This window comes from Carassius carassius, chromosome 38 (genome assembly GCF_963082965.1).
Source record: "Carassius carassius chromosome 38, fCarCar2.1, whole genome shotgun sequence".
Classification (NCBI taxonomy): Eukaryota; Metazoa; Chordata; class Actinopteri; order Cypriniformes; family Cyprinidae; genus Carassius; species Carassius carassius.
This window is the reverse complement of record NC_081792.1, coordinates 2,594,815-2,620,416: the sequence shown is the minus strand read 5'-3', so window position 1 is coordinate 2,620,416 and position 25,602 is coordinate 2,594,815. Positions and strand designations below refer to the sequence as shown.

The following is a 25,602-nucleotide window of genomic DNA, read 5'->3' as shown; positions in this document are numbered from 1 at the left end:
TCGTCTCACAAGCACTCCGACAAGCTCGGCGATTATAGGGGAAATAAACTGCAGGCTGGCAGCCAGTTGATTTTCAAATGAACAATTTCATCGCTACTCTGTAACTGCTTCATTACTTTGAAGGGTATAATGCCATGTGGTTTTGATGTCATTGGCTTGCCATTTTGAAGCCTTATCACTAATTGCCACCTGGACATTTAGAATAAGTTGTAAACTGAGTTAAACTGAAGGAGCGAATAATCAGCAACTTTGCCGATTAAAAATTGGTCTCACTTTCATTGTTACCCTCACAATGTCATTTTTGTATCTTGACAGAGTGACAATAGGCAGTGTTTCCTCTAGATAACGGTTGCCGTGTGTGTTTTCAAATGGATGACACAAGTATTTTCACCTGGAAAAGAGCTTAATTACCAGTTCGAGGTATCAATTCAGCAATCACAGGAATCTGCCCAAATAAACTGAACTCCCGGGGTGAGTAAAAAAAAACAGATCCCTTGAATGCATACAACAGTATATAATTCAGAAAACCGTCCTTTTGGATAATTCTTGTTTTGCCAAATTATTATCACATTGTTACAGTCGCAGACCTAAAGCAACAGGCCACTACAAGATCCAGCGCCCACACTGACCAAATGTATGGAAAGTGCGCCAATGGCCAGTTTAAGGTGTCCAAATCCCATATGGTCTAGTGGTTAGGATTCCTGGTTTTCACCCAGGGGGCCTGGGTTCGACTCCTGGTATGGGAACGCATGCTCCTTTTTGCTTCCCTCCTCAAAAATCCAGCACATCTTCCTGCACCAGACGTCGAGGTTCTGTCTAACACTTTTCCCCTTCGATAGCTCAGCTGGTAGAGTGGAGGACTGTAGGTTGGAGTGTTGGCAATCCTTAGCTTGCCACTGTCTCATCTAAAACCAACAACTCTGTAGCAATCAGGGGTGTTTACTAGCGGTGGGCCATTGGCGCAATGGATAATGTGTCTGACTACGGATCAGAAGATTCTAGGTTTGACTCCTGGCTGGCTCGCTCTGTGCTTGTTTTTCTCCAGCTTATTTTGTTGTTGTGTTTTTTTTTTCTTCTCCAAAATCCAAAAGAAAAGGCAAATATTCAGGCATTCTTCTTTTTTTCCAAAAAAGACATATTCTGCACACCCTTTCCGATGTCTAGGGAAGACACGGACATGCTTCGGTATTGTCATTCGTCTCACAAGCACTCCGACAAGCTCGGCGATTAAAGGGGAAATAAACTGCAGGCTGGCAGCCAGTTGATTTTCGAATGAACAATTTCATCGCTACTCTGTAACTGCTTCATTACTTTGAAGGGTGTAATGCCATGTTGTTTTGATGTCACGGGCTTGCCATTTTGAAGCCTTATCACTAATTGGCTCCTGGACATTAAGAATAAATTGTAATCTGCATTAAACTGAACGAGCGAATAATCAGCAACTTTGCGGATTAAAAATTGGTCTCACTTTCATTATTAACCTCACAATATGTCAATTTTGTACTTTGACAGACCGATGATAGTCAGATTTTCATCTAGATAACGGTTGCAATGTGTGTTTTCAGATGCATGACACAAGTATTTTCACCTGGACAAGAGCTTAATCACCAGTTCAAGGTATCAATTCAGCAATCACAGGAATCTGCCCAAATAAACTGAACTCCCGGGGTGAGTAAAAAAAACAGATCCCTTGAATGCATACAACACTATATAATTCAGAAAACCGTCCTTATGGATAATTCTTGTTTTGCCAAATTATTATCACATTGTTACAGTCGCAGACCTAAAGCAACAGGCCACTACAAGATCCTGCGCCCACACTGACCACATGTATGGAAAGTGCGCCAGAAGCCAATGGCCAGTTTAAGGTTTCCAAATCCCATATGGTCTAGCGCTCAGGATTCCTGGTTTTCACCCAGGCGGCCCAGTTTTGACTCCCGGTATGGGAACGCATGCTCCTTTTTGATTCCCTCCTCAAAAATCCAGCACATCTTCCTGCACCAGAAGTGACTTTTTGGCCAGCAGTAGAGCTACAAGACCGTGATATGTCGAGGTTCTATCTAACACTTTGCCCCTTCAATAGCGGTGCCGGGAGACAGTTCGTCTGTCTAATTTCGACAAATCACGTCTCTGCATGTCCATCTTTTGCAGCCCATCAGATCTCAGCATTTCCATCTTTTACATTTTACGACAGCCAATCAGGTCTCTGCATGTCCATCTTTTACATTTTAAGACAGCCAATCACCGTGGCCCTTTCCATCATTGGCGGAGCATGCGCATAAGTCCACAGTTATCGCTCACAGCGAATCAATAAATACTATTTTTATTTATAGAGTTATTTTTGGAAATATATATATATATTTAAAATAAACTTTTAACTACGTTACATTGTTTTAGGTAAGACGTTGACGGTGACACTGAGGTAAGATTTATCTATTTAATTAACTATATTTAATTAATAGTTTTTTCTTAAATAAACTTGTAACTTACAACATTGTCAGATTGTGTTAGGTAAGACGTCGACGTTGTTGCTTTGTTTAGTCTGCTAACGTTAACTAACTTAGCTAAGAATGAATGAATGAATGAATGAATGAATGGAGTAATGTTAGCATTAACGTTAACTTAGCTGAAACGTATTTTCGACAGAGAGAAACGAATGGTTTACATTGTTATAACATTGGTACTACACCTGATATTGTGTCCACTTTTAACACAGACAATGATTTAATATGAATGAATGAGTTTTGTGTTGTATTCAGGTGTTGCACCTGTTATAACAGGAGACTTTGTGTTTACCAACTGATAATAATCTTAATATGATTGTATGCTACTAAATGTGACTGCTACTACTATGTATTAATATATTATACACTGAGGTACTATGTATTAATATATAATACACTGAGGTACTAACTATGTATTAATATATTATACACTGAGGTACTATGTATTAATATATAGTACACTGAGGTACTAACTATGTATTAATATATTATACACTGAGGTACTATGTATTCATATATAATACACTGAGGTACTATGTATTCATATATAATACACTGTGACTGAGGTACTAACTATGTATTAATATATAATACACTGAGGTACTATGTATTCATATATAATACACTGAGGTACTATGTATTAATATATTATACACTGAGGTACTATGTACTAATATATAATACACTGAGGTACTATGTATTCATATATAATACACTGAGGTACTATGTATTCATATATTATATGTATTACAGAAATATATAATACACCGAGGTACTATGTATTAATATAGTATACACTGAGGTACTATGTATTAATAAATTATACACTGGCTAAAAAATAGCTAGCCTATCATATAACGTTAGATTATACCTCGTACCGCTATATGGCTGAATTATGCATAATGTTAATTAGCCTATAGTATTGGGCACCAGTTTTTACCTGAGGTAAAATAATTTTGTCTGTTCATTGTCTGTTCATTGCATCTGTAATTCAATACATAGGCATAAAACTGTGCCTTTATTAACATTAACATGACATTTTATGACGTAATATGGGGCTTGTGTTGTTTAAGTGAGCTATAATCGATAATAATCATAATGTGGGCTAATTGTAAGCCTATGTAATCGAAATGGTATGTAATAATCTGATTTTTATGGAGTTATGGCATATTATTATACCCACACACCACAATTCCTCCCAAAATATCAAACTATACCTTGTCCAAAAACACTGAGATGAAATATGTGCTATTTGAAATAAATGTATGAAATTGATTAACTACTCAGTTCTACTGAATAGTCACAAACTTTGTATTTTGCCACACGCTATCTTTTATTGGAAGATGGCTTCCAAGCACAAGAAGCACAGGGCTATGAGTGAGGGTGAATGGATGGCCCGCCTGCGCAGATTTGCCACACAGGGGGTCTGGCCTTCTGAGGAGGGAAACAGACCGGCACCACGCCAGAAGAAATGGCATGACCTGTATCAGAAGGTAAACTTGGGCATGTATATAAACACAGGAAAGCTATGTCATATATAGAAGGAGCAGATAGTTATGATTCACTGTCATATGTTACAGATTGAGAAGTGTCCACTGCAACACAGGGGGCAAATGTCTCTGTTTGGGGGGACACAGACATGTGACTGTGGTTTCCATATGAAAAAGGTATAAGAAGTGTTTCATAAAACTGTGATGTGTTGATGGTGTATTGTGTATTTTTGAATTTAATTTCCTTTTCTGTGAAACTGTAGCCTTCCAGTTTGGCCCCTGTGTCATCCACACCATCCACGTCACCACCTGTAACACCAGGGCAGTCAGGAACAACATCTGGAATGGCACCTTTAAAGCCTACTTTAACTTTGGCATCGGTAAATGCATGTCTTTGCAGATATTTATGTTATCATATGTTATAGCATTTTAAAATGCTTCACATAATGTTACTAATTTCTTTTTGTCAGTTTACAAAGCCACGGTATGGTGGGGCCCATGGTGCAGCTTTAAGGCCAAACCTAGGTGTGGCAAGGACGCATGCAACAAAGGTATATAGTCAAAGAATGACATTTCATTCCATAAAGATAAGCTGAGACTATGTAAGCTTAAAGCTTTTTTGTTTGTATATAGTCCACAACCTGTTATATACTGTGTGTGTGTGTGTGTGTGTGTGTGTGTGTGTGTGTGTGTGTGTGTGTGTGTGTGTGTGTGTGTGTGTGTGTGTGTGTGTGTGCGTGCGTGCGCGCGTGTGTATGCTTGTGAGGGTGTGTTTATGTGAGAGAGAAGGAGGTGTTTGTAAATAAAAAAATAAAAAGAACTTTATTTCTACAACAGTATCCTTTGGCTTTTTTCTATCAAACCTATCTGGAAAACTTTTTACAAACTCACACAGATATTAAAATTACAAGAAAGGGACATAATGGTATTCCAGACAGATCCACAGGGTGTGAGAAGTGAGTGTCAGAAACATTTCTTTGATATAAAGGTTTATTATTATTATAAGCAGTAATAGTATCACATTCTTATTTTTATTCTTATTGCAACAAAGCATTAAAATTACAAGAAAGGGACAGAACTGTATAGCAGACAGGTCCACGGGATGTGAGAAGTGATTGGTAGAAACATTTCTTTGATATAAAGGTTTATTATTATTTATTATATGCAGTAGTAGTATCAAATTCTTATTTTAATTATTTGTATTGCAACAAAGCATTAAAATTACAAGAAAGGGACAGAATTGTAAAAACAATAAAATAAACATATGAAACCATTTGAAATTCCATATCATCATATGATATCGCAATATGATATATATGACCTTGGATAGATATGATATGACCTTGGATTCACAATCGAATTTCATCATAGAACGAATTAGATTGACAGATCCTTCTTGGCCAATGACGATACCACAATAATGTAAAGACCAATCGCGAATCAGCATTCATACTGTGGCGCGCAATTTGATACAGAGCATCTTCAACAGTAAGCAAAAATAAATATAGTTCAGTTAGAAAAAGAGTAATTTAAAAAAGATATTAAAGATTCTTATATTCAATGGTGAAATAATAAAACAAATAATACATTTCAAGAAACCACATATTATCATTTAATAAATACATTTTAACATGTATCCATACAATGAAAAATATGTTTTTATAAAATAACTGTTAAGGCATAAAAGCACATGAAATGTTTACATATGTGTTCATTCATTAAGGAAAGATTAGAAAATATATTGGGTGATTTCAACCTTGTCCGAGGTGGGACTCGAACCGATGTCATTCACGTCAGTGATTTGCCCATGAAATATATAAAAAGGCAATTTTCTATAATATATGAATACCGATCTACCAAAAATCACACAGAAGTGTGAAAGGTGGGTTTACCTTTTCCCTTTCCCTTCCCTTTCCTTTCCTTTTTCTTTTTTTCCTTCTCTTTTTCTTTCTTTTTCCTTCTTCCCCTTCTTCCCCTTCTTTTTCCTTCTCCCCCTCCTCAAACAGACTATTGTTCCCCAGCTTTAGCTCAGCTGGTAGAGCGGAGGACTGTAGGTTGGAGTGTTGGCAATCCTTAGGTTGCTGGTTCGACTCCGGCTCGAAGGAGGTCTTTTTTTCAAGTGCTCACCATTTTTTTGGTTTGGAGCTGGCTTTCTCGCAGCTGTTAGCAGAGCTAGAATTCGCAGTCCACAATTGGAAGCCAAAAGAGCTTTCCCTGACCGGGAATCGAATCCGGGCCGCGGCGGTGAGAGCGCCGAATCTTAACCACTAGACCACCAGGGAGGGGCTGGTGGGTTGGTGGGCTTACCTCCTGAAAACAAGGTGAGAATAAGCAGACAGCAATGCTTGCCACTGTCACATCTAAAACCAACAACTCTGTAGCAATCAGGAGTCTTTACTATTGGTGGGCCAGTGGCGCAATGGATAACGTGTCTGACTACGGATCAGAAGATTCTAGGTTTGACTCCTGGCTGGCTCGCTCTGTGCTTGTTTTTCTCCAGCTTATTTTGTTGTTGTGTTTTTTTTCTCTTCTCCAAAATCCAGAAGAAAAGGCAAATCTTCAGGCATTCTTCTTTTTTTCCAAAAAAGACATATTCTGCACACCCTTTTCGATGTCTAGGGAAGACACGGACATGCTTCGGTATTGCCATTCGTCTCACAAGCACTCCGACAAGCTCGGCGATTATAGGGGAAATAAACTGCAGGCTGGCAGCCAGTTGATTTTCGAATGATCAATTTCAACGCAACTCTGTAACTGCTTCATTACTTTGAAGGGTATAATGCCATGTGGTTTTGATGTCATGGGCTTGCCATTTTGAAGCCTTATCACTAATTGTCACCTGGACATTTAGAATAAGTTGTAAACTGAGTTAAACTGAAGGAGCGAATAATCAGCAACTTTGCTGATTAAAAATTGGTCTCACTTTCATTATTACCCAAACAATGTCATTTTTGTATCTTGACCTAGTGACAATAGGTAGTTTTTCCTCTAGATAACGGTTGCCGTGTGTGTTTTCAAATGGATGACACAAGTATTTTCACCTGGAAAAGAGCTTAATTACAAGTTCGAGGTATCAGTTCAGCAATCACAGGAATCTGCCCAAATAAACTGAACTCCCGGGGTGAGTAAAAAAAAACAGATCGCTTGAATGCATACAACACTATATAATTCAGAAAACCGTCCTTTTGGATAATTCTTGTTTTGCCAAATTATTATCACATTGTTACAGTCGCAGACCTAAAGCAACAGGCCACTACAAGATCCTGCGCCCACACTGACCACATGTATGGAAAGTGCGCCAGAAGCCAATGGCCAGTTGAAGGTTTCCAAATCCCATATGGTCTAGCGCTTAGGATTCCTGGTTTTCACCCAGGCGGCCCAGTTTTGACTCCCGGTATGGGAACGCATGCTCCTTTTTGATTCCCTCCTCAAAAATCCAGCACATCTTCCTGCACCAGAAGTGACTTTTTGGCCAGCAGTAGAGCTACAAGACCGTGATATGTCGAGGTTCTGTCTAACACTTTGCCCCTTCGATAGCTCAGCTGGTAGAGCGGAGGATTGTAGGTTGGAGTGTTGGCAATCCTTAGGTCGCTGGTTCGACTCCGGCTCGAAGGAGGTCTTTTTTTCAAGTGCTCACCATTTTTTTGGTTTGGAGCTGGCTTTCTTGCAGCTGTTAGCAGAGCTAGAATTCGCAGTCCACAATTGGAAGCCAAAAGAGCTTTCCCTGCCCGGGAATCGAATCCGGGCCGCGGCGGTGAGAGTGCCGAATCCTAACCACTAGACCACCAGGGAGGGGCTGGTGGGTTGGTGGGCTTACCTCCTGAAAACAAGGTGAGAATAAGCAGACAGCAATGCTTGCCACTGTCACATCTAAAACCAACAACTCTGTAGCAATCAGGAGTCTTTTCGATTGGTGAGCCAGTGGCGCAATGGATAACGTGTCTGACTACAGATAAGAAGATTCTAGATTCACTGGAATCTGCCCCAAAAAACTGAACCCCCGGGGTGAGTAAAAAAACAGATCCCTTGAATGCATACAACACTATATAAATCAGAAAACCGTCCTTTTGGATAATTCTTGTTTTGCCAAATTATTATCACATTGTTACAGTCGCAGACCTAAAGCAACAGGCCACTACAAGATCCTGCACCCACACTGACCACATGTATGGAAACTGCGCCAATGGCCAGTTTAAGGTGTCCAAATCCCATATGGTCTAGCGGTTAGGATTCCTGGTTTTCACCCAGGTGGCACGGGTTCGACTCCTGGTATGGGAACGCATGCTCCTTTTTGCTTCCCTCCTCAAAAATCCAGCACATCTTCCTGCACCAGACGTCGAGGTTCTGTCTAACACTTTGCCCCTTCGATAGCTCAGCTGGTAGCGTGGAGGACTGTATGTTGGAGTGTTGGCAATCCTTAGCTTGCCACTGTCTCATCTAAAACCAACAACTCTGTAGCAATCAGGGGTCTTTACTAGTGGTGGGCCAGTGGCGCAATGGATAATGCGTCTGACTACGGATCAGAAGATTCTAGGTTTGACTCCTGGCTGGCTTGCTCTGTGCTTGTTTTTTTCCAGCTTATTTTGTTGTTGTGTTTTTTTTTTCTTCTCCAAAATCCAGAAGAAAAGGCAAATCTTCAGGCATTCTTCTTTTTTTCCAAAAAAGACATATTCTGCACACCCTTTCCGATGTCTAGGGAAGACACGGACATGCTTCGGTATTGTCATTCGTCTCACAAGCACTCCGACAAGCTCGGCGATTAAAGGGGAAATAAACTGCAGGCTGGCAGCCAGTTGATTTTCGAATGAACAATTTCATCGCTACTCTGTAACTGCTTCATTACTTTGAAGGGTGTAATGCCATGTTGTTTTGATGTCACAGGCTTGCCATTTTGAAGCCTTATCACTAATTGCCACCTGGACATTAAGAATAAATTGTAATCTGCATTAAACTGAACGAGCGAATAATCAGCAACTTTGCGGATTAAAAATTGGTCTCACTTTCATTATTAACCTCACAATATGTCAATTTTGTACTTTGACAGACCGATGATAGTCAGATTTTCATCTAGATAACGGTTGCAACGTGTGTTTTCAGATGCATGACACAAGTATTTTCACCTGGACAAGAGCTTAATTACCAGTTCAAGGTATCAATTCAGCAATCACAGGAATCTGCCCAAATAAACTGAACTCCCGGGGTGAGTAAAAAAAACAGATCCCTTGAATGCATACAATGTCAATGTCAATGTCACCTTTATTTATATAGGGCTTTAAACAAAATACATTGCGTCAAAGCAACTGAACAACATTCATTAGGAAAACAGTGTCAATAATGCAAAAATGATAGTAAAAGGCAGTTCATCATTGGATTCAGTTATGTCATCTCTGTTCAGTTAAACAGTGTCTGTGCATTTATTTGCAATCAAGTCAACGATATCGCTGTAGATGAAGTGTCCCCAACTAAGCAAGCCAGAGGCGACAGCGGCAAGGAACCGAAACTCCATCGGTGACAGAATGGAGAAAAAAACCTTGGGAGAAACCAGGCTCAGTTGGGGGGCCAGTTCTCCTCTGACCAGACGAAACCAGTAGTTCAATTCCAGGCTGCAGCAAAGTCAGATTGTGCAGAAGAATCATCTGTTTCCTGTGGTCTTGTCCTGGTGCTCCTCTGAGACAAGGTCTTTACAGGGGATCTGTATCTGGGGCTCTAGTTGTCCTGGTCTCCACTGTCTTTCAGGGATGTAGAGGTCCTTTCTAGGTGCTGATCCAGCATCTGGTCTGGATACGTACTGGATCCGGGTGACTGCAGTGACCCTCTGATCTGGACACAGACTGGATCTGGTGGCCACGGTGACCTCGGAGCAAGAGAGAAACAGACAAATATTAGCGTAGATGCCATTCTTCTAATGATGTAGCAAGTACATAGGGTTTTATGGGAAGTGTTTCCGGTTCCAGTTTACCTAATTAATGCAGCCTAAAAATCCTTTAACGGATTTGGATAATAAAAGCATATTAGTATGTTATGTGTATGCCAGGATAAAGAGATGGGTCTTTAATCTAGATTTAAACTGCAAGAGTGTGTCTGCCTCCCGAACAATGTTAGGTAGGTTATTCCAGAGTTTGGGCGCCAAATAGGAAAAGGATCTGCCGTCTGCAGTTGATTTTGATATTCTAGGTATTATCAAATTGCCTGAGTTTTGAGAACGTAGCGGACGTAGAGGATTATAATGTAAAAGGAGCTCATTCAAATACTGAGGTGCTAAACCATTCAGGGCTTTATAAGTAATAAGCAATATTTTAAAATCTATGCAATGCTTGATAGGGAGCCAGTGCAGTGTTGACAGGACCGGGCTAATATGGTCATACTTCCTGGTTCTAGTAAGAACTCTTGCTGCTGCATTTTGGACTAGCTGTAGTTTGTTTACTAAGCGTGCAGAACAACCACCCAATAAAGCATTACAATAATCTAACCTTGAGGTCATAAATGCATGGATTAACATTTCTGCATTTGACATTGAGAGCATAGGCCGTAATTTAGATATATTTTTGAGATGGAAAAATGCAGTTTTACAAATGCTAGAAACGTGGCTTTCTAAGAAAAGATTGCGATCAAATAGCACACCTAGGTTCCTAACTGATGTCGAAGAATTGACAGAGCAACCATCATGTCTTAGACAGTGTTCTAGGTTATTACAAGCAGAGTTTTTAGGTCCTATAATTAACACCTCTGTTTTTTTCAGAATTTAGCAGTAAGAAATTACTCGTCATCCAGTTTTTTATATCGACTATGCAATCCATTATGTAACCTGCGTCGCGGCGACAGTACAACCCTCACTTACAACCAGCGAAATATGCAAATGAGCGTGAAGTGCACCGCTTAAAATTTGGACCAGTGACCAGAAGACCAGAATCGCTCAAGAGACTGCGCTAACAGCAAGGGAAGAAAGAATTTGTGACAAACACTCTTTGGTTAGAAAATTCAGTATGATGTATTTAAGGGATTTTAAATAATAAAGCAGAGAAATTTAAAACATCACATCACACAGGAGAGAAAGAAAAAAAAAAAATATATATATATATATATATATAATGACCAGGAGAACAGCAAGGATTTGCCGTGGAACAAATAAATGTATCCTTAATATAATCCTAATTTATATTTCCTATTTAGTTTATAATTATTGTTTCTCTTTGTTATGACCTATTTAGTTTCAAGCTAATAAATTTAATGTACCCTTATTCTATTAATATATATATATCTATAATTTATTTTTTCCTATTTATTCAATTTGTTTCTAATTGGATTATTTAAGGTTAAGTAAACGTTTTAAATTCACATACAATCTTTCAAAATGATTACCCCTTTAAGAATACCCTTTTTTCTCTCGTTCTCCAAGAAAAAAATAAATAAAAATAAAATCAAAATGAAATGAAATACAATAGAATTTGAAAGGAAAAACAGTAGAGAAAATAAAAATCACAGGTCAAATTTACTGCTTAATTAGTAGTCTCAATACAATTCAGATTCCTCTTTTTGTATCCATGTATATATATGTATATACACACTAATTCTCAGTTTCAGTTCGAATGCCGCTCTCACGAGATCCTTCTTCCGTATATGTATCTCAGATCAACACAGTTCAATTCAGTTGTGTGCACAATCATACCACTCTGTTCGTTTCTTGACTCACAAGCTCGGTCCTTCCTTATATGGGCAAATGGCTCGCCAGTTCCCGCTCGCAACGGTTTTTTTTCCGATGTGAAGCAAGCAGGGACAATTCACATACAATTCTTCTTCAAAATCGTCCGGTGTCCAGGAAATGTGCAGCATCCGACTCAGAAATGACAAAAAAGTAGAAAAGAAGAAGAAAAAAACAGAAAAAGGGGAAAAAGGAAAGAAAGAAAAGACCCAACCTTGCAAAGACAAGGCCAAAAATACAATTAGACATTCCTTTCAAAATATACATCATTAGAGCAGTTAGTCTGCATATAAACAACATTCAACATTTTTTCCTTTTACTGAAATTCCGTTTTACTTTAGCACATATAGTTTATATGTGCAAAGAGCTATTTTTCAAATGACGCACTTAGGCCTCATCTGCCCGTATTACATGTGCGTCATGATCGCGCCTTAACTCATAGCTCAAATACACGACGAAATTCGTTAAAATAACCTCTATTAACCACTCGAGGTGACTTTGAACTCTAAAACATTAATTATTCAACACATACATGCAATACTCTTCCCATTATAAACAAAAAGGGTCAACTCTTTTACATACAACTGCATATAACATCAGAATTTAGTGATTCAATACCATTTATCAATCATTTTACACACAAAAATAATTATTTAATTACAACACTCACCAAGAGAACTCAATTCTCGGCTATGAAGGAAAAAAAACTCCCAAGTTTGGATATGCACTCTCTTCGTAGCGGTCAATGACACTTTCACTCGTAACGTTTGACTGATGAATCTCAATCCGCATTTTAATCTAAAAGTTTCTCTATTGTTTCTCTGATTTAAATCTTGGTTTGTTCGTTCTAATTCTCGTTTCTTTCTTTAGGATCGCACCAGCAGCTTCTGTAAGTGGAGCTAGCCGCTTACTCTCTCGTCAAAAGTGTTGCATCATCCTTGCCCTGAGTCCTTCTATTAAGGCGGGGCTAACTCCCACTCGTTGAATTGAACCAATCTTTGTCTTGCTAAATTGGATAACTTTTCTAAATGAGTTTTATTATTTTATTTTATGCATTTTCTTATTTTCACTTAGAATCTTAAACTTTATATATTTTTTCTTTCCCCACAGATATTAATAAAATAACTGTTTTATATATTCACAAGTGTTAGTCTTTTTTTCTCTCCTCACGTCAACAGAATCTCTCTAGTGACCTGGGTTACACCCTCCCCTCCTGAATACATGCACGTCCTCGCTGCATCTGCATATTTTTTTGGGTTGAGCCACAACAACAGGCACATCATCGATAGTAGAAGCATTCACCTCCTCCAAAGAAGTACTGAATGCCATACTTAGACCTTGCAACAGAGATTGAATCACTACGGTAAGTGGATTCCCTAACTGGGGATACTCAAACCTTTTTGCAGGTCTTCGCTCTCTTTGCGAACGCCTGGGAATAACTCCTTCCTCGGGCTCCGGGTCATTCTCTCGTTCACTTCCATCAACTACAGCATTCATATTTATGTTCTCAACCTCACTATCAACGTCTGTTTCAACCTCCTGAGAAGGAAATTCGCCTACAGACTTAGGACAGAGATCCAATCCTGGCTCTTCCCTTACCGAAACCCCTGGATCATTATGACCAGATTCCAGCTCAACATAAGGCGTTTCTACTTCTCCAGACTCAGGTAAGCTTTCCCTTACAGGTTCCTCTGAATTCTCCTCTAATAACTCACAGGTAGGTATACTCTCTCTTGCAGGTTCAACAGCAGGTAAGTCAATTGGGACTTTCTGAGGATTTCGACAAGGTAAGTGCTCGGGGCTCACCAAAACTCGGGTTTCAAAATCCAATGTATCCCTAAACGCAGGATTAATGAATCGATCAGTGTCAGACTCGTATTCGCACTCAGATTCTGGCTCTTGTGAATCATTATCATCTGCACAGGCTCTAGTTCTGGGCCTGCGATTCCTTTGCTTAGGCTTTTTCTCATGTTGACTCAGCTGCAAAAATCCACAAGGCAACAACAAGTCACGATGTAATGTCCTGAGGGGACCACTCTGCCCAACTGGTCGGACAGTGTACACCGGTAAATCGCCCGCTCTCCTAACCACTTCTTGAATTCCTTGCTCCCACTTGTCTGCGAGCTTGTGCTTTCCTCGCAACCTAACATTGCGCACAAGAACTCTGTCACCCTCTTCCAAAGTTGAATCAACCACACGTTTATCAAACCTTCCTTTGTTACGCTCCGCTAATTTAACAGAGTTCTTCTTAGCTATCTCGTAGCTCTCTCGCAACCGTTCTTTCAAATCCTTCACGTATTGGGAATGAGACTTGGCCGGAGCTTCTGTTGGCAACCCGAAAGCTAAATCAACTGGCAAGCGAGGCAGCCGCCCAAACATGAGCTCATAAGGAGCATACCCGGTTGTATCGTTGCGCGTACAATTGTATGCGTGCACTAAGGGCTTTACAAACTCCTTCCACCTAGGAGTTACCCCGGGGGTGATAAGGTGTAGTACGAATCTTGTGAATACCCGCTACATGACACAACTCTTTTATTGTACGGGATTCAAAATCAGGTCTTTGGTCACTATGTAGCTTCTCGGGAAACCCATAATGTACCAGGAAGTTTTCCCACAAACTCTTCGCGACTGTACGAGCCGTTTGATTCTGGGTCGGTACTGCTACGGCGTATTTCGTGAAATGATCCGTAATAACCAATATGTTACTGGTATTACTGCGGTCTGGCTCTAACGACAAGAAGTCCATACAGACCAACTCCAAGGGTCTACTGGTTTGAATGTTAACCAGGGGAGCGGCTCTGTCTGGAGGTCTTTTTCTACGCACGCAACGTTCACACGTCTTGATCTTCTTCTCCACGGCTTGGGACATTCTTGGCCAAAAGAATCTGGACCTAACCAAGTCTAAAGTCCTCTCAATACCTAAGTGTCCCATATCATCGTGAAGACTACGCAACACCATGTCTCTTAGTCCAACTGGCAACACTAACTGATAGTGAGAGACTCCGTTCTCTTGCTTCTTTCTATACAACACTCCGTTCTTCAACTCAAATCGACTCCATTCTCTCAACCACAATGCTAAATCAGATGGCTGACCCCTCAGGGTACCTGGCTTAGTTCCATTTCTCATCCACTCAACTATCACCTTGAGCTCTGGATCTTTCTCTTGCCATTCTGCCAATGCTGCCTTAGAGAGATTAGGGAGATCAGGTAGACCATGCTCAGCCTCGTGCTGCAACTCATTCGGCAAGGCATCAACACAATGAGTGAGGGACTCGACCAATGTAATAAAAGGGTGTGTCAAACTGAGACTTTCAGGTAAACTAATCACCTCATGTCTCTCACAAATGGCTTTCACAACATCTGCCATGAGAAAATCAGATTCGTTTCCAGGCTCCGCAAGGTGATGAAGTGCAAACTTCTCAATTCTTTCTCGTTCTTTCTGAGAGACCAAATCATCAAAAGGCTCACCATGTGGACGCCGGGAAAGACCGTCCGCATCCTGATTCTGACTCCCAGCCCTATATTGGAGCTTGAAAGTGTAGGTTGACAAACTAGACAGCCAACGGTAGCTGGTAGCATCAAGTTTCGCAGATGTTAAAACGTACGTCAAGGGATTACTGTCTGTTACAACAGTGAAGTCTGTACCATACAAATAATCACTAAACTTAGCTGTGACAGCCCACTTCAATGCAAGAAATTCCAACTTATGTGCCGGATATTTCGCCTCACTTTTTGTCAATCCCCTACTGGCGAACGCTACCACTCGCATCTGCCCTTCCTGCTCCTGGTACAATGCCGCACCCAGCCCCGTAGTACTAGCATCAGTGTGGAGCGTATACGGAAGTCTGGGGTCAGCAAAGCCCAGGACAGGAGCAGAGGTCAACTTTGAAATAACATCATCAAACGCATTCTGACATGCATCAGTCCATCGATCACCAAACTGCTCTTTCGTGTTAAAATACTCGCTCCCCTCTCGCTTCCCACTGCGGCCCCTGCGCAGTGGAGGGTACCCTACAGTGAGTCCCGTGAGAGGCTTGACCATTTTCGAGTAGTCACGCACGAACCTCCTATAGTACCCCGCAAAGCCTAAGAAAGCTCTCAACTCTTTTAAATTTGTGGGCCTCGGCCAAGTTTTTAGAGCTTCAATCTTAGCCGGGTCAGTCTTTACTCCGTCCTTTGAAACAACATGCCCCAAATACTTGACTGATGTCTGAAAGAAACGGCATTTTTCAGGCGCTAGCTTCAACCCGTACTCCTTAAGCCGGTTTAGGACCTGGACTAACCGTGACTCATGTTCTTCTAAAGTCTTTGAAAAGACAATCAAGTCATCAATGAAAACTTAGACCTGCTTCCTGTGAAGATCACCCATACACCGCTCCATTAACCTCTGGAATGTACTTGGCGCATTTGTGATTCCCTAAGGCATCCTATTGAATTCCCAGAAGCCTAGGGGACATACGAAAGCAGTCTTGCACTTATCAGCTTCATCCATTTCGATCTGGTAGAATCCAGACTTCAGATCAAGTACCGAGAACCATTTGGAACCAGTAAGCACGGAAAAGACCTCTTCTAGATTGGGCAGAGCATATGCGTCTTTGATCGTCTGGGAATTCAACTTCCGAAAGTCTATACAGAGCCGAACCGAACCATCTTTCTTTCGGACCACCACTATGGGCGAAGAAAAGGAAGACTCGGACTCGCGAATGACTCCGGCAGAAATCAATTCCTGAAGATGCTTTCGAACGGCATCGATGTCTTGAGGGTGAATTGGACGCGCCCTATGCTTAAAGGGTGTCTCATCTGCCAATCTAATCTGGTGCTTCACTTGACTAGTACAACCAAAGTCAAGATCATGCAAAGAGAAAACTTCAGGCATGGAATTTAGCCGCTTCAAGATTCGCTCTTTCCAATGTGAAGGCAAAGGAGAATCTCCAAAGTCAAAGGTAAGGTTGGCAGAGGTAGGTGCTGATGACTCTACTCCGCAAGAACTCTTGGTGCTCTTCTTGGTGCTCTCTATCACTTCCTCTACAGCGTAAATCTCCGCGAGTATAGCTTTAGGAGGAATTGTTATATCAGTCCGAGTGTCATTCTTAAGCAGAACTGACAGCTGAGAGGATCGTCTGGATGGCAAAGTGTGTACACAACTCGCCACCGAAAGACCGCTGAACGCTGGGGTTGAAGGCGGTTCAAGAGCTATTAATTTCTCTAAGCAAGGTTCCCGAAGCTGAACATAGCCATTCAAGACTACTGTATTTCCGGCAGGCACAACCTCAGGGATACCCCCCATCAATTTCACATGTCCTAATGGTTCACTGCTAGTTTGCCTCCTTCTCGCTTCAAGGACTTTAAGCACTGCCTGATACCCACGAAGATTTGAACAAGGATTATTCTGTTTCTCGTTGATACAGTGACCATAAAGCACATCCAAGGAGTTGGTACCTACTAGAACTTGCGACAGACTATTGAGGTCCGGAACTACCAAAGCTAAGGTAGGGATTTCAACTTCTGCACCCACGAACTCTTTCGGAAACTTCAAGACCAACTCTATGTACCCTAGATATGGAACTGCTTGTCCATTGGCTCCTTCTACCTCTAGTAGGTTTCCCAATGACTTCAACGGATGATTAGACAGGTGCGACTCGTAAAACGACTGGGGAATGGTAGTAACCTGAGATCCTGTGTCTAGGAGACAACTAATTTCTTTACCCCCAATGACAATATGCGCTGTGCACTTTACTCCTACTAACCCCTCTGGCAGGTTCTTTAAGGTTGATCTATTCTGATTACTCGCGACGGCCGCTTGTCTATAACACTTAGGGCGGTTAAAGTTACACCTCGTCTCTGTATGCCCCGCTACAGAAACGCCCCTTAGTTTAAAGACAAGGGAGAATTCCCGTGCAGAGAGTCCCACTGGGCCTGCTGCTCTCTCAGCTTACGACGCTTTTCTTCAACTCTCAAGGGGTTTGCTAGATTATCACAGGCAACAGCCAAATGACCGTTCTCTCCGCATCGGAAACAATATCCGGGACGAGGCCGATTGGCCATTGGTTGGGCCCTTCTAACATCTCGACCAGTATCTGTCTCTATCAAATTCTGAGGCGGAAAAACTCGAGGACCAGCAGTCACACGGGAGTGATCTCTAAAATTTCTCTGAGCAACATTCTGAGCTTGCAGTTCAGCTACCTGTCGTCGTAGGTTAGCGACTTCTAAACTATCTGGATCTTCACGTTTTGCTTCTTGAGTCATGGAAACTTGCATAGCGGCTATCTGAGCGCGCAACTCTTCTACTACTTTTCTCAAAGCATCAAATTCTGTTTTCTCAGAACATCCGCTCTGGCGTTTCCGATCTGAATTTCTACCTAAAGTAGCAAGTTGAGCCTGAACTTCTGCAAGTTGCTTTCCCAGAGAATCTGTTTTAGAACTACTAGCATTTGGTGTTTCATGAGAATACACTGACACTTGCTGGGTGGCAGCTCGAGGTTTCGGGTAACCAACAGGAGTTTTTGGCAACCCAAGGTGCTTTTTCATTCTCTCTTCTTTGGAATTACGTTTGTTCTCTTCTGTTCGAATTAACACAACCAACTCAGCGAAAGTGTGTGGCTGGGTTTCGCTCTTCCCTAACTGAAGGCTGTCAATGAGACCATTATCCCAACATCCCCTCATAAACTGCTTCAAAAGACAACGATCATGATCTTTCTCCGCGATACCTCCCCTCTTAATCGTTGAACTCAGAAGAACTTGCAACCGGTGCAAGAAATCGGATGACTTTTCACCTTGGTTCTGTAAAGTGCCCATAAACTTGGCCAATAGTTCATCACCATCCTCTACGGAACCATACACTGATTCTAGCAACTCAAGGTACACCGCAGGCAAAGCTGGAGGTCGCACGTGCTTCACTACGTCTGCGGCAGGAGACAACAAGCTATCTAGGATCCTTCGTACTCTTTGCAAATCGGAAATAGCCGGATCACTTAGCAGGAGTTCTACACTTACTCGCCAAGTGTCAAAGTCAGGTTCATTTGGAGGACGCGGGCACCTCCCTGAGAAATTCCTAAGACGGACTGAAGTTTGCTGTAACATCGCAGCATCAGCTGACTTCACTATGTGCTCTACAACCATCTTCTGAATACCTGGTGGGTCTACAACGTTCATGGGGAAACCAGAACGAGTAGTCACTGTAACACCATCAACGGTGGTTTCTGGAAAGGCCATAGGGCCCGTCTGTCTCTTGATTGGGTCTTTGAATTCTAAATCTCGCATTCCTACTGTTTCTGCTTTACTGGAATCATCATAGCTCACATTTCGCGCTCTCTCTGGAGTACAGTTGGTAGAGTGAACTTCCTGGAGTTCATTCAACTCCTCCTGAAACACATTTGAAAGAGGTTTCTCACTGGCCGTCTGGTTACAGACTGTAGCCAAAGCTCGTACTTGAAACATGACACTTGGATTCGAAAGACTTCCCAAAGTTATGGGTAACATTGGCGCTAAGTCCAGCATTGCAGAACTGTGAGCATATTCTACAATGGCATGCTGGTGGAACTCAGATGTTTGATCGTCAATTATCAAATTACGTTTAACTGAGCCATACCTTTGCAAGAAAGTACTCAGCTCATCATCTGTTTCGGTCAACGTGAGACCTTTGACAAGAAGCGCATTTGCTACGTCCACACTCTCTCTCTCAATGATTTCCATTGTCACAACGCACGATCAACGCTTCTGAGAAAAATTTGGTTACTTATTAGCTTGTTTCCTACTACTATCCTTGTTGCTAAGCAACAGTCTCCTGGCTGGCTCGCCAACTTTCTGTAACCTGCGTCGCGGCGACAGTACAACCCTCACTTACAACCAGCGAAATATGCAAATGAGCGTGAAGTGCACCGCTTAAAATTTGGACCAGTGACCAGAAGACCAGAATCGCTCAAGAGACTGCGCTAACAGCAAGGGAAGAAAGAATTTGTGACAAACACTCTTTGGTTAGAAAATTCAGTATGATGTATTTAAGGGATTTTAAATAATAAAGCAGAGAAATTTAAAACATCACATCACACAGGAGGGAAAGAAAAAAAAAATATATATATATATATATATAATGACCAGGAGAACAGCAAGGATTTGCCGTGGAACAAATAAATGTATCCTTAATATAATCCTAATTTATATTTCCTATTTAGTTTATAATTATTGTTTCTCTTTGTTATGACCTATTTAGTTTCAAGCTAATAAATTTAATTTACCCTTATTCTATTAATATATATATATCTATAATTTATTTTTTCCTATTTATTCAATTTGTTTCTAATTGGATTATTTAAGGTTAAGTAAACGTTTTAAATTCACATACAATCTTTCAAAATGATTACCCCTTTAAGAATACCCTTTTTTCTCTCGTTCTCCAAGAAAAAAATAAATCAAAATAAAATCAAAATGAAATGAAATACAATAGAATTTGAAAGGAAAAACAGTAGAGAAAATAAAAATCACAGGTCAAATTTACTGCTTAATTAGTAGTCTCAATACAATTCAGATTCCTCTTTTTGTATCCATGTATATATATGTATATACACACTAATTCTCAGTTTCAGTTCGAATGCCGCTCTCACGAGATCCTTCTTCCGTATATGTATCTCAGATCAACACAGTTCAATTCAGTTGTGTGCACAATCATACCACTCTGTTCGTTTCTTGACTCACAAGCTCGGTCCTTCCTTATATGGGCAAATGGCTCGCCAGTTCCCGCTCGCAACGGTTTTTTTTTCCGATGTGAAGCAAGCAGGGACAATTCACATACAATTCTTCTTCAAAATCGTCCGGTGTCCAGGAAATGTGCAGCATCCGACTCAGAAATGACAAAAAAGTAGAAAAGAAGAAGAAAAAACCAGAAAAAGGGGAAAAAGGAAAGAAAGAAAAGACCCAACCTTGCAAAGACAAGGCCAAAAATACAATTAGACATTCCTTTCAAAATATACATCATTAGAGCAGTTAGTCTGCATATAAACAACATTCAACATTTTTTCCTTTTACTGAAATTCCGTTTTACTTTAGCACATATAGTTTATATGTGCAAAGAGCTATTTTTCAAATGACGCACTTAGGCCTCATCTGCCCGTATTACATGTGCGTCATGATCGCGCCTTAACTCATAGCTCAAATACACGACGAAATTCGTTAAAATAACCTCTATTAACCACTCGAGGTGACTTTGAACTCTAAAACATTAATTATTCAACACATACATGCAATACTCTTCCCATTATAAACAAAAAGGGTCAACTCTTTTACATACAACTGCATATAACATCAGAATTTAGTGATTCAATACCATTTATCAATCATTTTACACACAAAAATAATTATTTAATTACAACACTCACCAAGAGAACTCAATTCTCGGCTATGAAGGAAAAAAAACTCCCAAGTTTGGATATGCACTCTCTTCGTAGCGGTCAATGACACTTTCACTCGTAACGTTTGACTGATGAATCTCAATCCGCACTTTAATCTAAAAGTTTCTCTATTGTTTCTCTGATTTAAATCTTGGTTTGTTCGTTCTAATTCTCGTTTCTTTCTTTAGGATCGCACCAGCAGCTTCTGTAACTGGAGCTAGCCGCTTACTCTCTCGTCAAAAGTGTTGCATCATCCTTGCCCTGAGTCCTTCTATTAAGGCGGGGCTAACTCCCACTCGTTGAATTGAACCAATCTTTGTCTTGCTAAATTGGATAACTTTTCTAAATGAGTTTTATTATTTTATTTTATGCATTTTCTTATTTTCACTTAGAATCTTAAACTTTATATATTTTTTTCTTTCCCCACAGATATTAATAAAATAACTGTTTTTATATATTCACAAGTGTTAGTCTTTTTTTCTCTCCTCACGTCAACAGAATCTCTCTAGTGACCTGGGTTACAATTAGTTTTTCAAATTAATTTTATTAATTAAAAAAATGTTAATTATAGGACCTAAAAACTCTGCTTGTAATAACCTAGAACACTGTCTAAGACTTGATGGTTGCTCTGTCAATTCTTCGTCATCAGTTAGGAACCTAGGTGTGCTACTTGATCGCAATCTTTCCTTAGAAAGCTACATTTCTAGCATTTGTAAAACTGCATTTTTCAATCTCAAAAATATATCTAAATTACGGCCTATGCTCTCAATGTCAAATGCAGAAATGTTAATCCATGCATTTATGACCTCAAGGTTAGATTATTGTAATGCTTTATTGGGTGGTTGTTCTGCACGCTTAGTAAACAAACTACAGCTAGTCCAAAATGCAGCAGCAAGAGTTCTTACTAGAACCAGGAAGTATGACCATATTAGCCCGGTCCTGTCAACACTGCACTGGCTCCCTATCAAGCATCGCATATTCTCCATTCTGTCACCGATGGAGTTTTGGTTCCTTGCCGCTGTCGCCTCTGGCTTGCTTAGTTGGGGACACTTCATCTACAGCGATATCGTTGACTTAATTGCAAATAAATGCACAGACACTATTTAACTGAACAGAGATGATATAACTGAATCCAATGATGAACTGCCTTTAACTATCATTTTTGCATTATTGACACTGTTTTCCTAATGAATGTTGTTCAGTTGCTTTGACGCAATGTATTTTGTTTAAAGCGCTATATAAATAAAGGTGACATTGACATTGACATTGACAATAGGCAGTTTTTCCTCTAGATAACGTTTGCCGTGTGTGTTTTCAAATGGATGACACAAGTATTTTCACCTGGAAAAGAGCTTAATTACCAGTTCGAGGTATCAATTCAGCAATCACAGGAATCTGCCCAAATAAACTGAACTCCCGGGGTGAGTAAAAAAAAACAGATCCCTTGAATGCATGCAACACTATATAATTCAGAAAACCGTCCTTTTGGATAATTCTTGTTTTACCAAATTATTATCACATTGTTACAGTCGCAGACCTAAAGCAACAGGCCACTACAAGATCCTGCGCCCACACTGACCACATGTATGGAAAGTGCGCCAGAAGCCAATGGCCAGTTTAAGGTTTCCAAATCCCATATGGTCTAGCGCTTAGGATTCCTGGTTTTCACCCAGGCGGCCCAGGTTTGACTCCCGGTATGGGAACGCATGCTCCTTTTTGATTCCCTCCTCAAAAATCCAGCACATCTTCCTGCACCAGAAGTGACTTTTTGGCCAGCAGTAGAGCTACAAGACCGTGATATGTCGAGGTTCTGTCTAACACTTTGCCCCTTTGATAGCTCAGCTGGTAGAGCGGAGGACTGTAGGTTGGAGTGTTGGCAATCCTTAGTTCGCTGGTTCGACTCCGGCTCGAAGGAGGTCTTTTTTTCAAGTGCTCACCATTTTTTTGGTTTGGAGCTGGCTTTCTCGCAGCTGTTAGCAGAGCTAGAATTCGCAGTCCACAATTGGAAGCCAAAAGAGCTTTCCCTGACCAGGAATCGAACCCGGGCCGCGGCGGTGAGAGCGCCGAATCCTAACCACTAGACCACCGGGGAGGGGCTGGTGGGTTGGTGGGCTGGTGGGTTGGTGGGTTGGTGGGCTGGTGGGCTGGTGGGTTGGTGGGCTTACCTCCTGAAAACAAGGTGAGAATAAGCAGACAGCAATGCTTGCCACTGTCACATCTAAAACCAACAACTCTGTAGCAATCAGGGGTCTTTACTATTGGTGGGCCAGTGGCGCAATGGATAATGCGTCTGACTACGGATCAGAAGATTCTAGGTTCACTGGAATCTGCCCAAAAAAACTGAACCCCCGGGGTGAGTAAAAAAACAGATCCCTTGAATGCATACAACACTATATAAATCAGAAAACCGTCCTTTTGGATAATTCTTGTTTTGCCAAATTATTATCACATTGTTACAGTGGCAGACCTAAAGCAACAGGCCACTACAAGATCCTGCGCCCACACTGACCACATGTATGGAAAGTGCGCCAATGGCCAGTTTAAGGTGTCCAAATCCCATATGGTCTAGCGGTTAGGATTCCTGGTTTTCGCCCGGGTTCGACTCACGGTATGGGAACGCATGCTCCTTTTTGCTTCCCTCCTCAAAAATCCAGCACATCTTCCTGCACCAGACGTCGAGGTTCTGTCTAACACTTTGCCCCTTCGATAGCTCAGCTGGTAGAGTGGAGGACTGTAGGTTGGAGTGTTGGCAATCCTTAGCTTGCCACTGTCTCATCTAAAACCAACAACTCTGTAGCAATCAGGGGTCTTTACTAGCGGTGGGCCAGTGGCGCAATGGATAATGCGTCTGACTATGGATCAGAAGATTCTAGGTTTGACTCCTGGCTGGCTCGCTCTGTGCTTGTTTTTCTCCAGCTTATTTTGTTGTTGTGTTTTTTTTTCTTCTCCAAAATCCAGAAGAAAAGGCAAATCTTCAGGCATTCTTCTTTTTTTCCAAAAAAGACATATTCTGCACACCCTTTCCGATGTCTAGGGAAGACACGGACATGCTTCGGTATTGTCATTCGTCTCACAAGCACTCCGACAAGCTCGGCGATTAAAGGGGAAATAAACTGCAGGCTGGCAGCCAGTTGATTTTCGAATGAACAATTTCATCGCTACTCTGTAACTGCTTCATTACTTTGAAGGGTGTAATGCCATGTTGTTTTGATGTCACGGGCTTGCCATTTTGAAGCCTTATCACTAATTGCCACCTGGACATTGAGAATAAATTGTAATCTGCATTAAACTGAACGAGCGAATAATCAGCAACTTTGCGGATTAAAAATTGGTCTCACTTTCATTATTAACCTCACAATATGTCAATTTTGTACTTTGACAGACCGATGATAGTCAGATTTTCATCTAGATAACGGTTGCAATGTGTGTTTTCAGATTCATGACACAAGTATTTTCACCTGGACAAGAGCTTAATTACCAGTTCAAGGTATCAATTCAGCAATCACAGGAATCTGCCCAAATAAACTTAACTCCCGGGGTGAGTAAAAAAAAACAGATCCCTTGAATGCATACAACACTATATAATTCAGAAAACCGTCCTTTTGGATAATTCTTGTTTTGCCAAATTATTATCACATTGTTACAGTCGCAGACCTAAAGCAACAGGCCACTACAAGAGCCTGCGCCCACACTGACCACATGTATGGAAAGTGCGCCAGAAGCCAATGGCCAGTTTAAGGTTTCCAAATCCCATATGGTCTAGCGCTTAGGATTCCTGGTTTTCAACCAGGCGGCCCAGGTTTGACTCCCGGTATGGGAACGCATGCTCCTTTTTGATTCCCTCCTCAAAAATCCAGCACGTCTTCCTGCACCAGAAGTGACTTTTTGTCCAGCAGTAGAGCTACAAGACCGTGATATGTCGAGGTTCTGTCTAACACTTTGCCCCTTCGATAGCTCAGCTGGTAGAGCGGAGGACTGTAGGTTGGAGTGTTGGCAATCCTTAGGTCGCTGGTTCGACTCCGGCTCGAAGGAGGTCTTTTTTTCAAGTGCTCACCATTTTTTTGGTTTGGAGCTGGCTTTCTCGCAGCTGTTAGCAGAGCTTGAATTCGCAGTCCACAATTGGAAGCCAAAAGAGCTTTCCCTGACCGGGAATCGAACCCGGGCCACGGCGGTGAGAGCGCCGAATCCTAACCACTAGACCACCAGGGGGGGATGGTGGGCCCAACATCCCCAATCCATCACTAATTTCCACCTGGACATTTAGAATAAGTTGTAAACTGAGTTAAACTGAAGGAGCGAATAATCAGCAACTTTGCCGATTAAAAATTGGTCTCACTTTCATTGTTACCCTCACAATGTCATTTTTGTACCTTGACAGAGTGACAATAGGCAGTTTTTCTTCTAGATAACGGTTGCCGTGTGTGTTTTCATATGGATGACACAAGTATTTTCACCTGGAAAAGAGCTTAATTACCAGTTTGAGGTATCAATTCAGCAATCACAGGATTCTGCCCAAAAAAACTGAA

At 41.1% G+C, this 25,602-nt stretch overlaps 9 non-coding genes across 9 annotated transcripts; 6 read left to right on the top strand and 3 right to left on the bottom strand.

The window, feature by feature from the left end:
- The first annotated feature begins 674 nt into the window (after nucleotides 1-674).
- trnae-uuc (transfer RNA glutamic acid (anticodon UUC)) lies at nucleotides 675-746 on the top strand. Its single transcript has one exon. It is a non-coding gene; the product is annotated as a tRNA-Glu (tRNA).
- Nucleotides 747-6,204: 5,458 nt separating this feature from the next.
- On the bottom strand, nucleotides 6,205-6,276 carry trnae-cuc (transfer RNA glutamic acid (anticodon CUC)). Its single transcript has one exon. It is a non-coding gene; the product is annotated as a tRNA-Glu (tRNA).
- Nucleotides 6,277-6,399: 123 nt separating this feature from the next.
- On the top strand, nucleotides 6,400-6,472 carry trnar-acg (transfer RNA arginine (anticodon ACG)). Its single transcript has one exon. It is a non-coding gene; the product is annotated as a tRNA-Arg (tRNA).
- Nucleotides 6,473-7,521: 1,049 nt separating this feature from the next.
- On the top strand, nucleotides 7,522-7,609 carry trnay-gua (transfer RNA tyrosine (anticodon GUA)). Its single transcript is given in 2 exon segments — nucleotides 7,522-7,558; nucleotides 7,574-7,609. It is a non-coding gene; the product is annotated as a tRNA-Tyr (tRNA).
- A 591-nt stretch (nucleotides 7,610-8,200) lies between these two features.
- On the top strand, nucleotides 8,201-8,272 carry trnae-uuc (transfer RNA glutamic acid (anticodon UUC)). Its single transcript has one exon. It is a non-coding gene; the product is annotated as a tRNA-Glu (tRNA).
- Nucleotides 8,273-22,903: 14,631 nt separating this feature from the next.
- trnay-gua (transfer RNA tyrosine (anticodon GUA)) lies at nucleotides 22,904-22,991 on the top strand. Its single transcript is given in 2 exon segments — nucleotides 22,904-22,940; nucleotides 22,956-22,991. It is a non-coding gene; the product is annotated as a tRNA-Tyr (tRNA).
- A 105-nt stretch (nucleotides 22,992-23,096) lies between these two features.
- Nucleotides 23,097-23,168, bottom strand: trnae-cuc (transfer RNA glutamic acid (anticodon CUC)). Its single transcript has one exon. It is a non-coding gene; the product is annotated as a tRNA-Glu (tRNA).
- A 1,852-nt stretch (nucleotides 23,169-25,020) lies between these two features.
- Nucleotides 25,021-25,108, top strand: trnay-gua (transfer RNA tyrosine (anticodon GUA)). The gene is given in 2 exon segments: nucleotides 25,021-25,057; nucleotides 25,073-25,108. It is a non-coding gene; the product is annotated as a tRNA-Tyr (tRNA).
- A 105-nt stretch (nucleotides 25,109-25,213) lies between these two features.
- On the bottom strand, nucleotides 25,214-25,285 carry trnae-cuc (transfer RNA glutamic acid (anticodon CUC)). Its single transcript has one exon. It is a non-coding gene; the product is annotated as a tRNA-Glu (tRNA).
- Nucleotides 25,286-25,602: the final 317 nt, after the last annotated feature.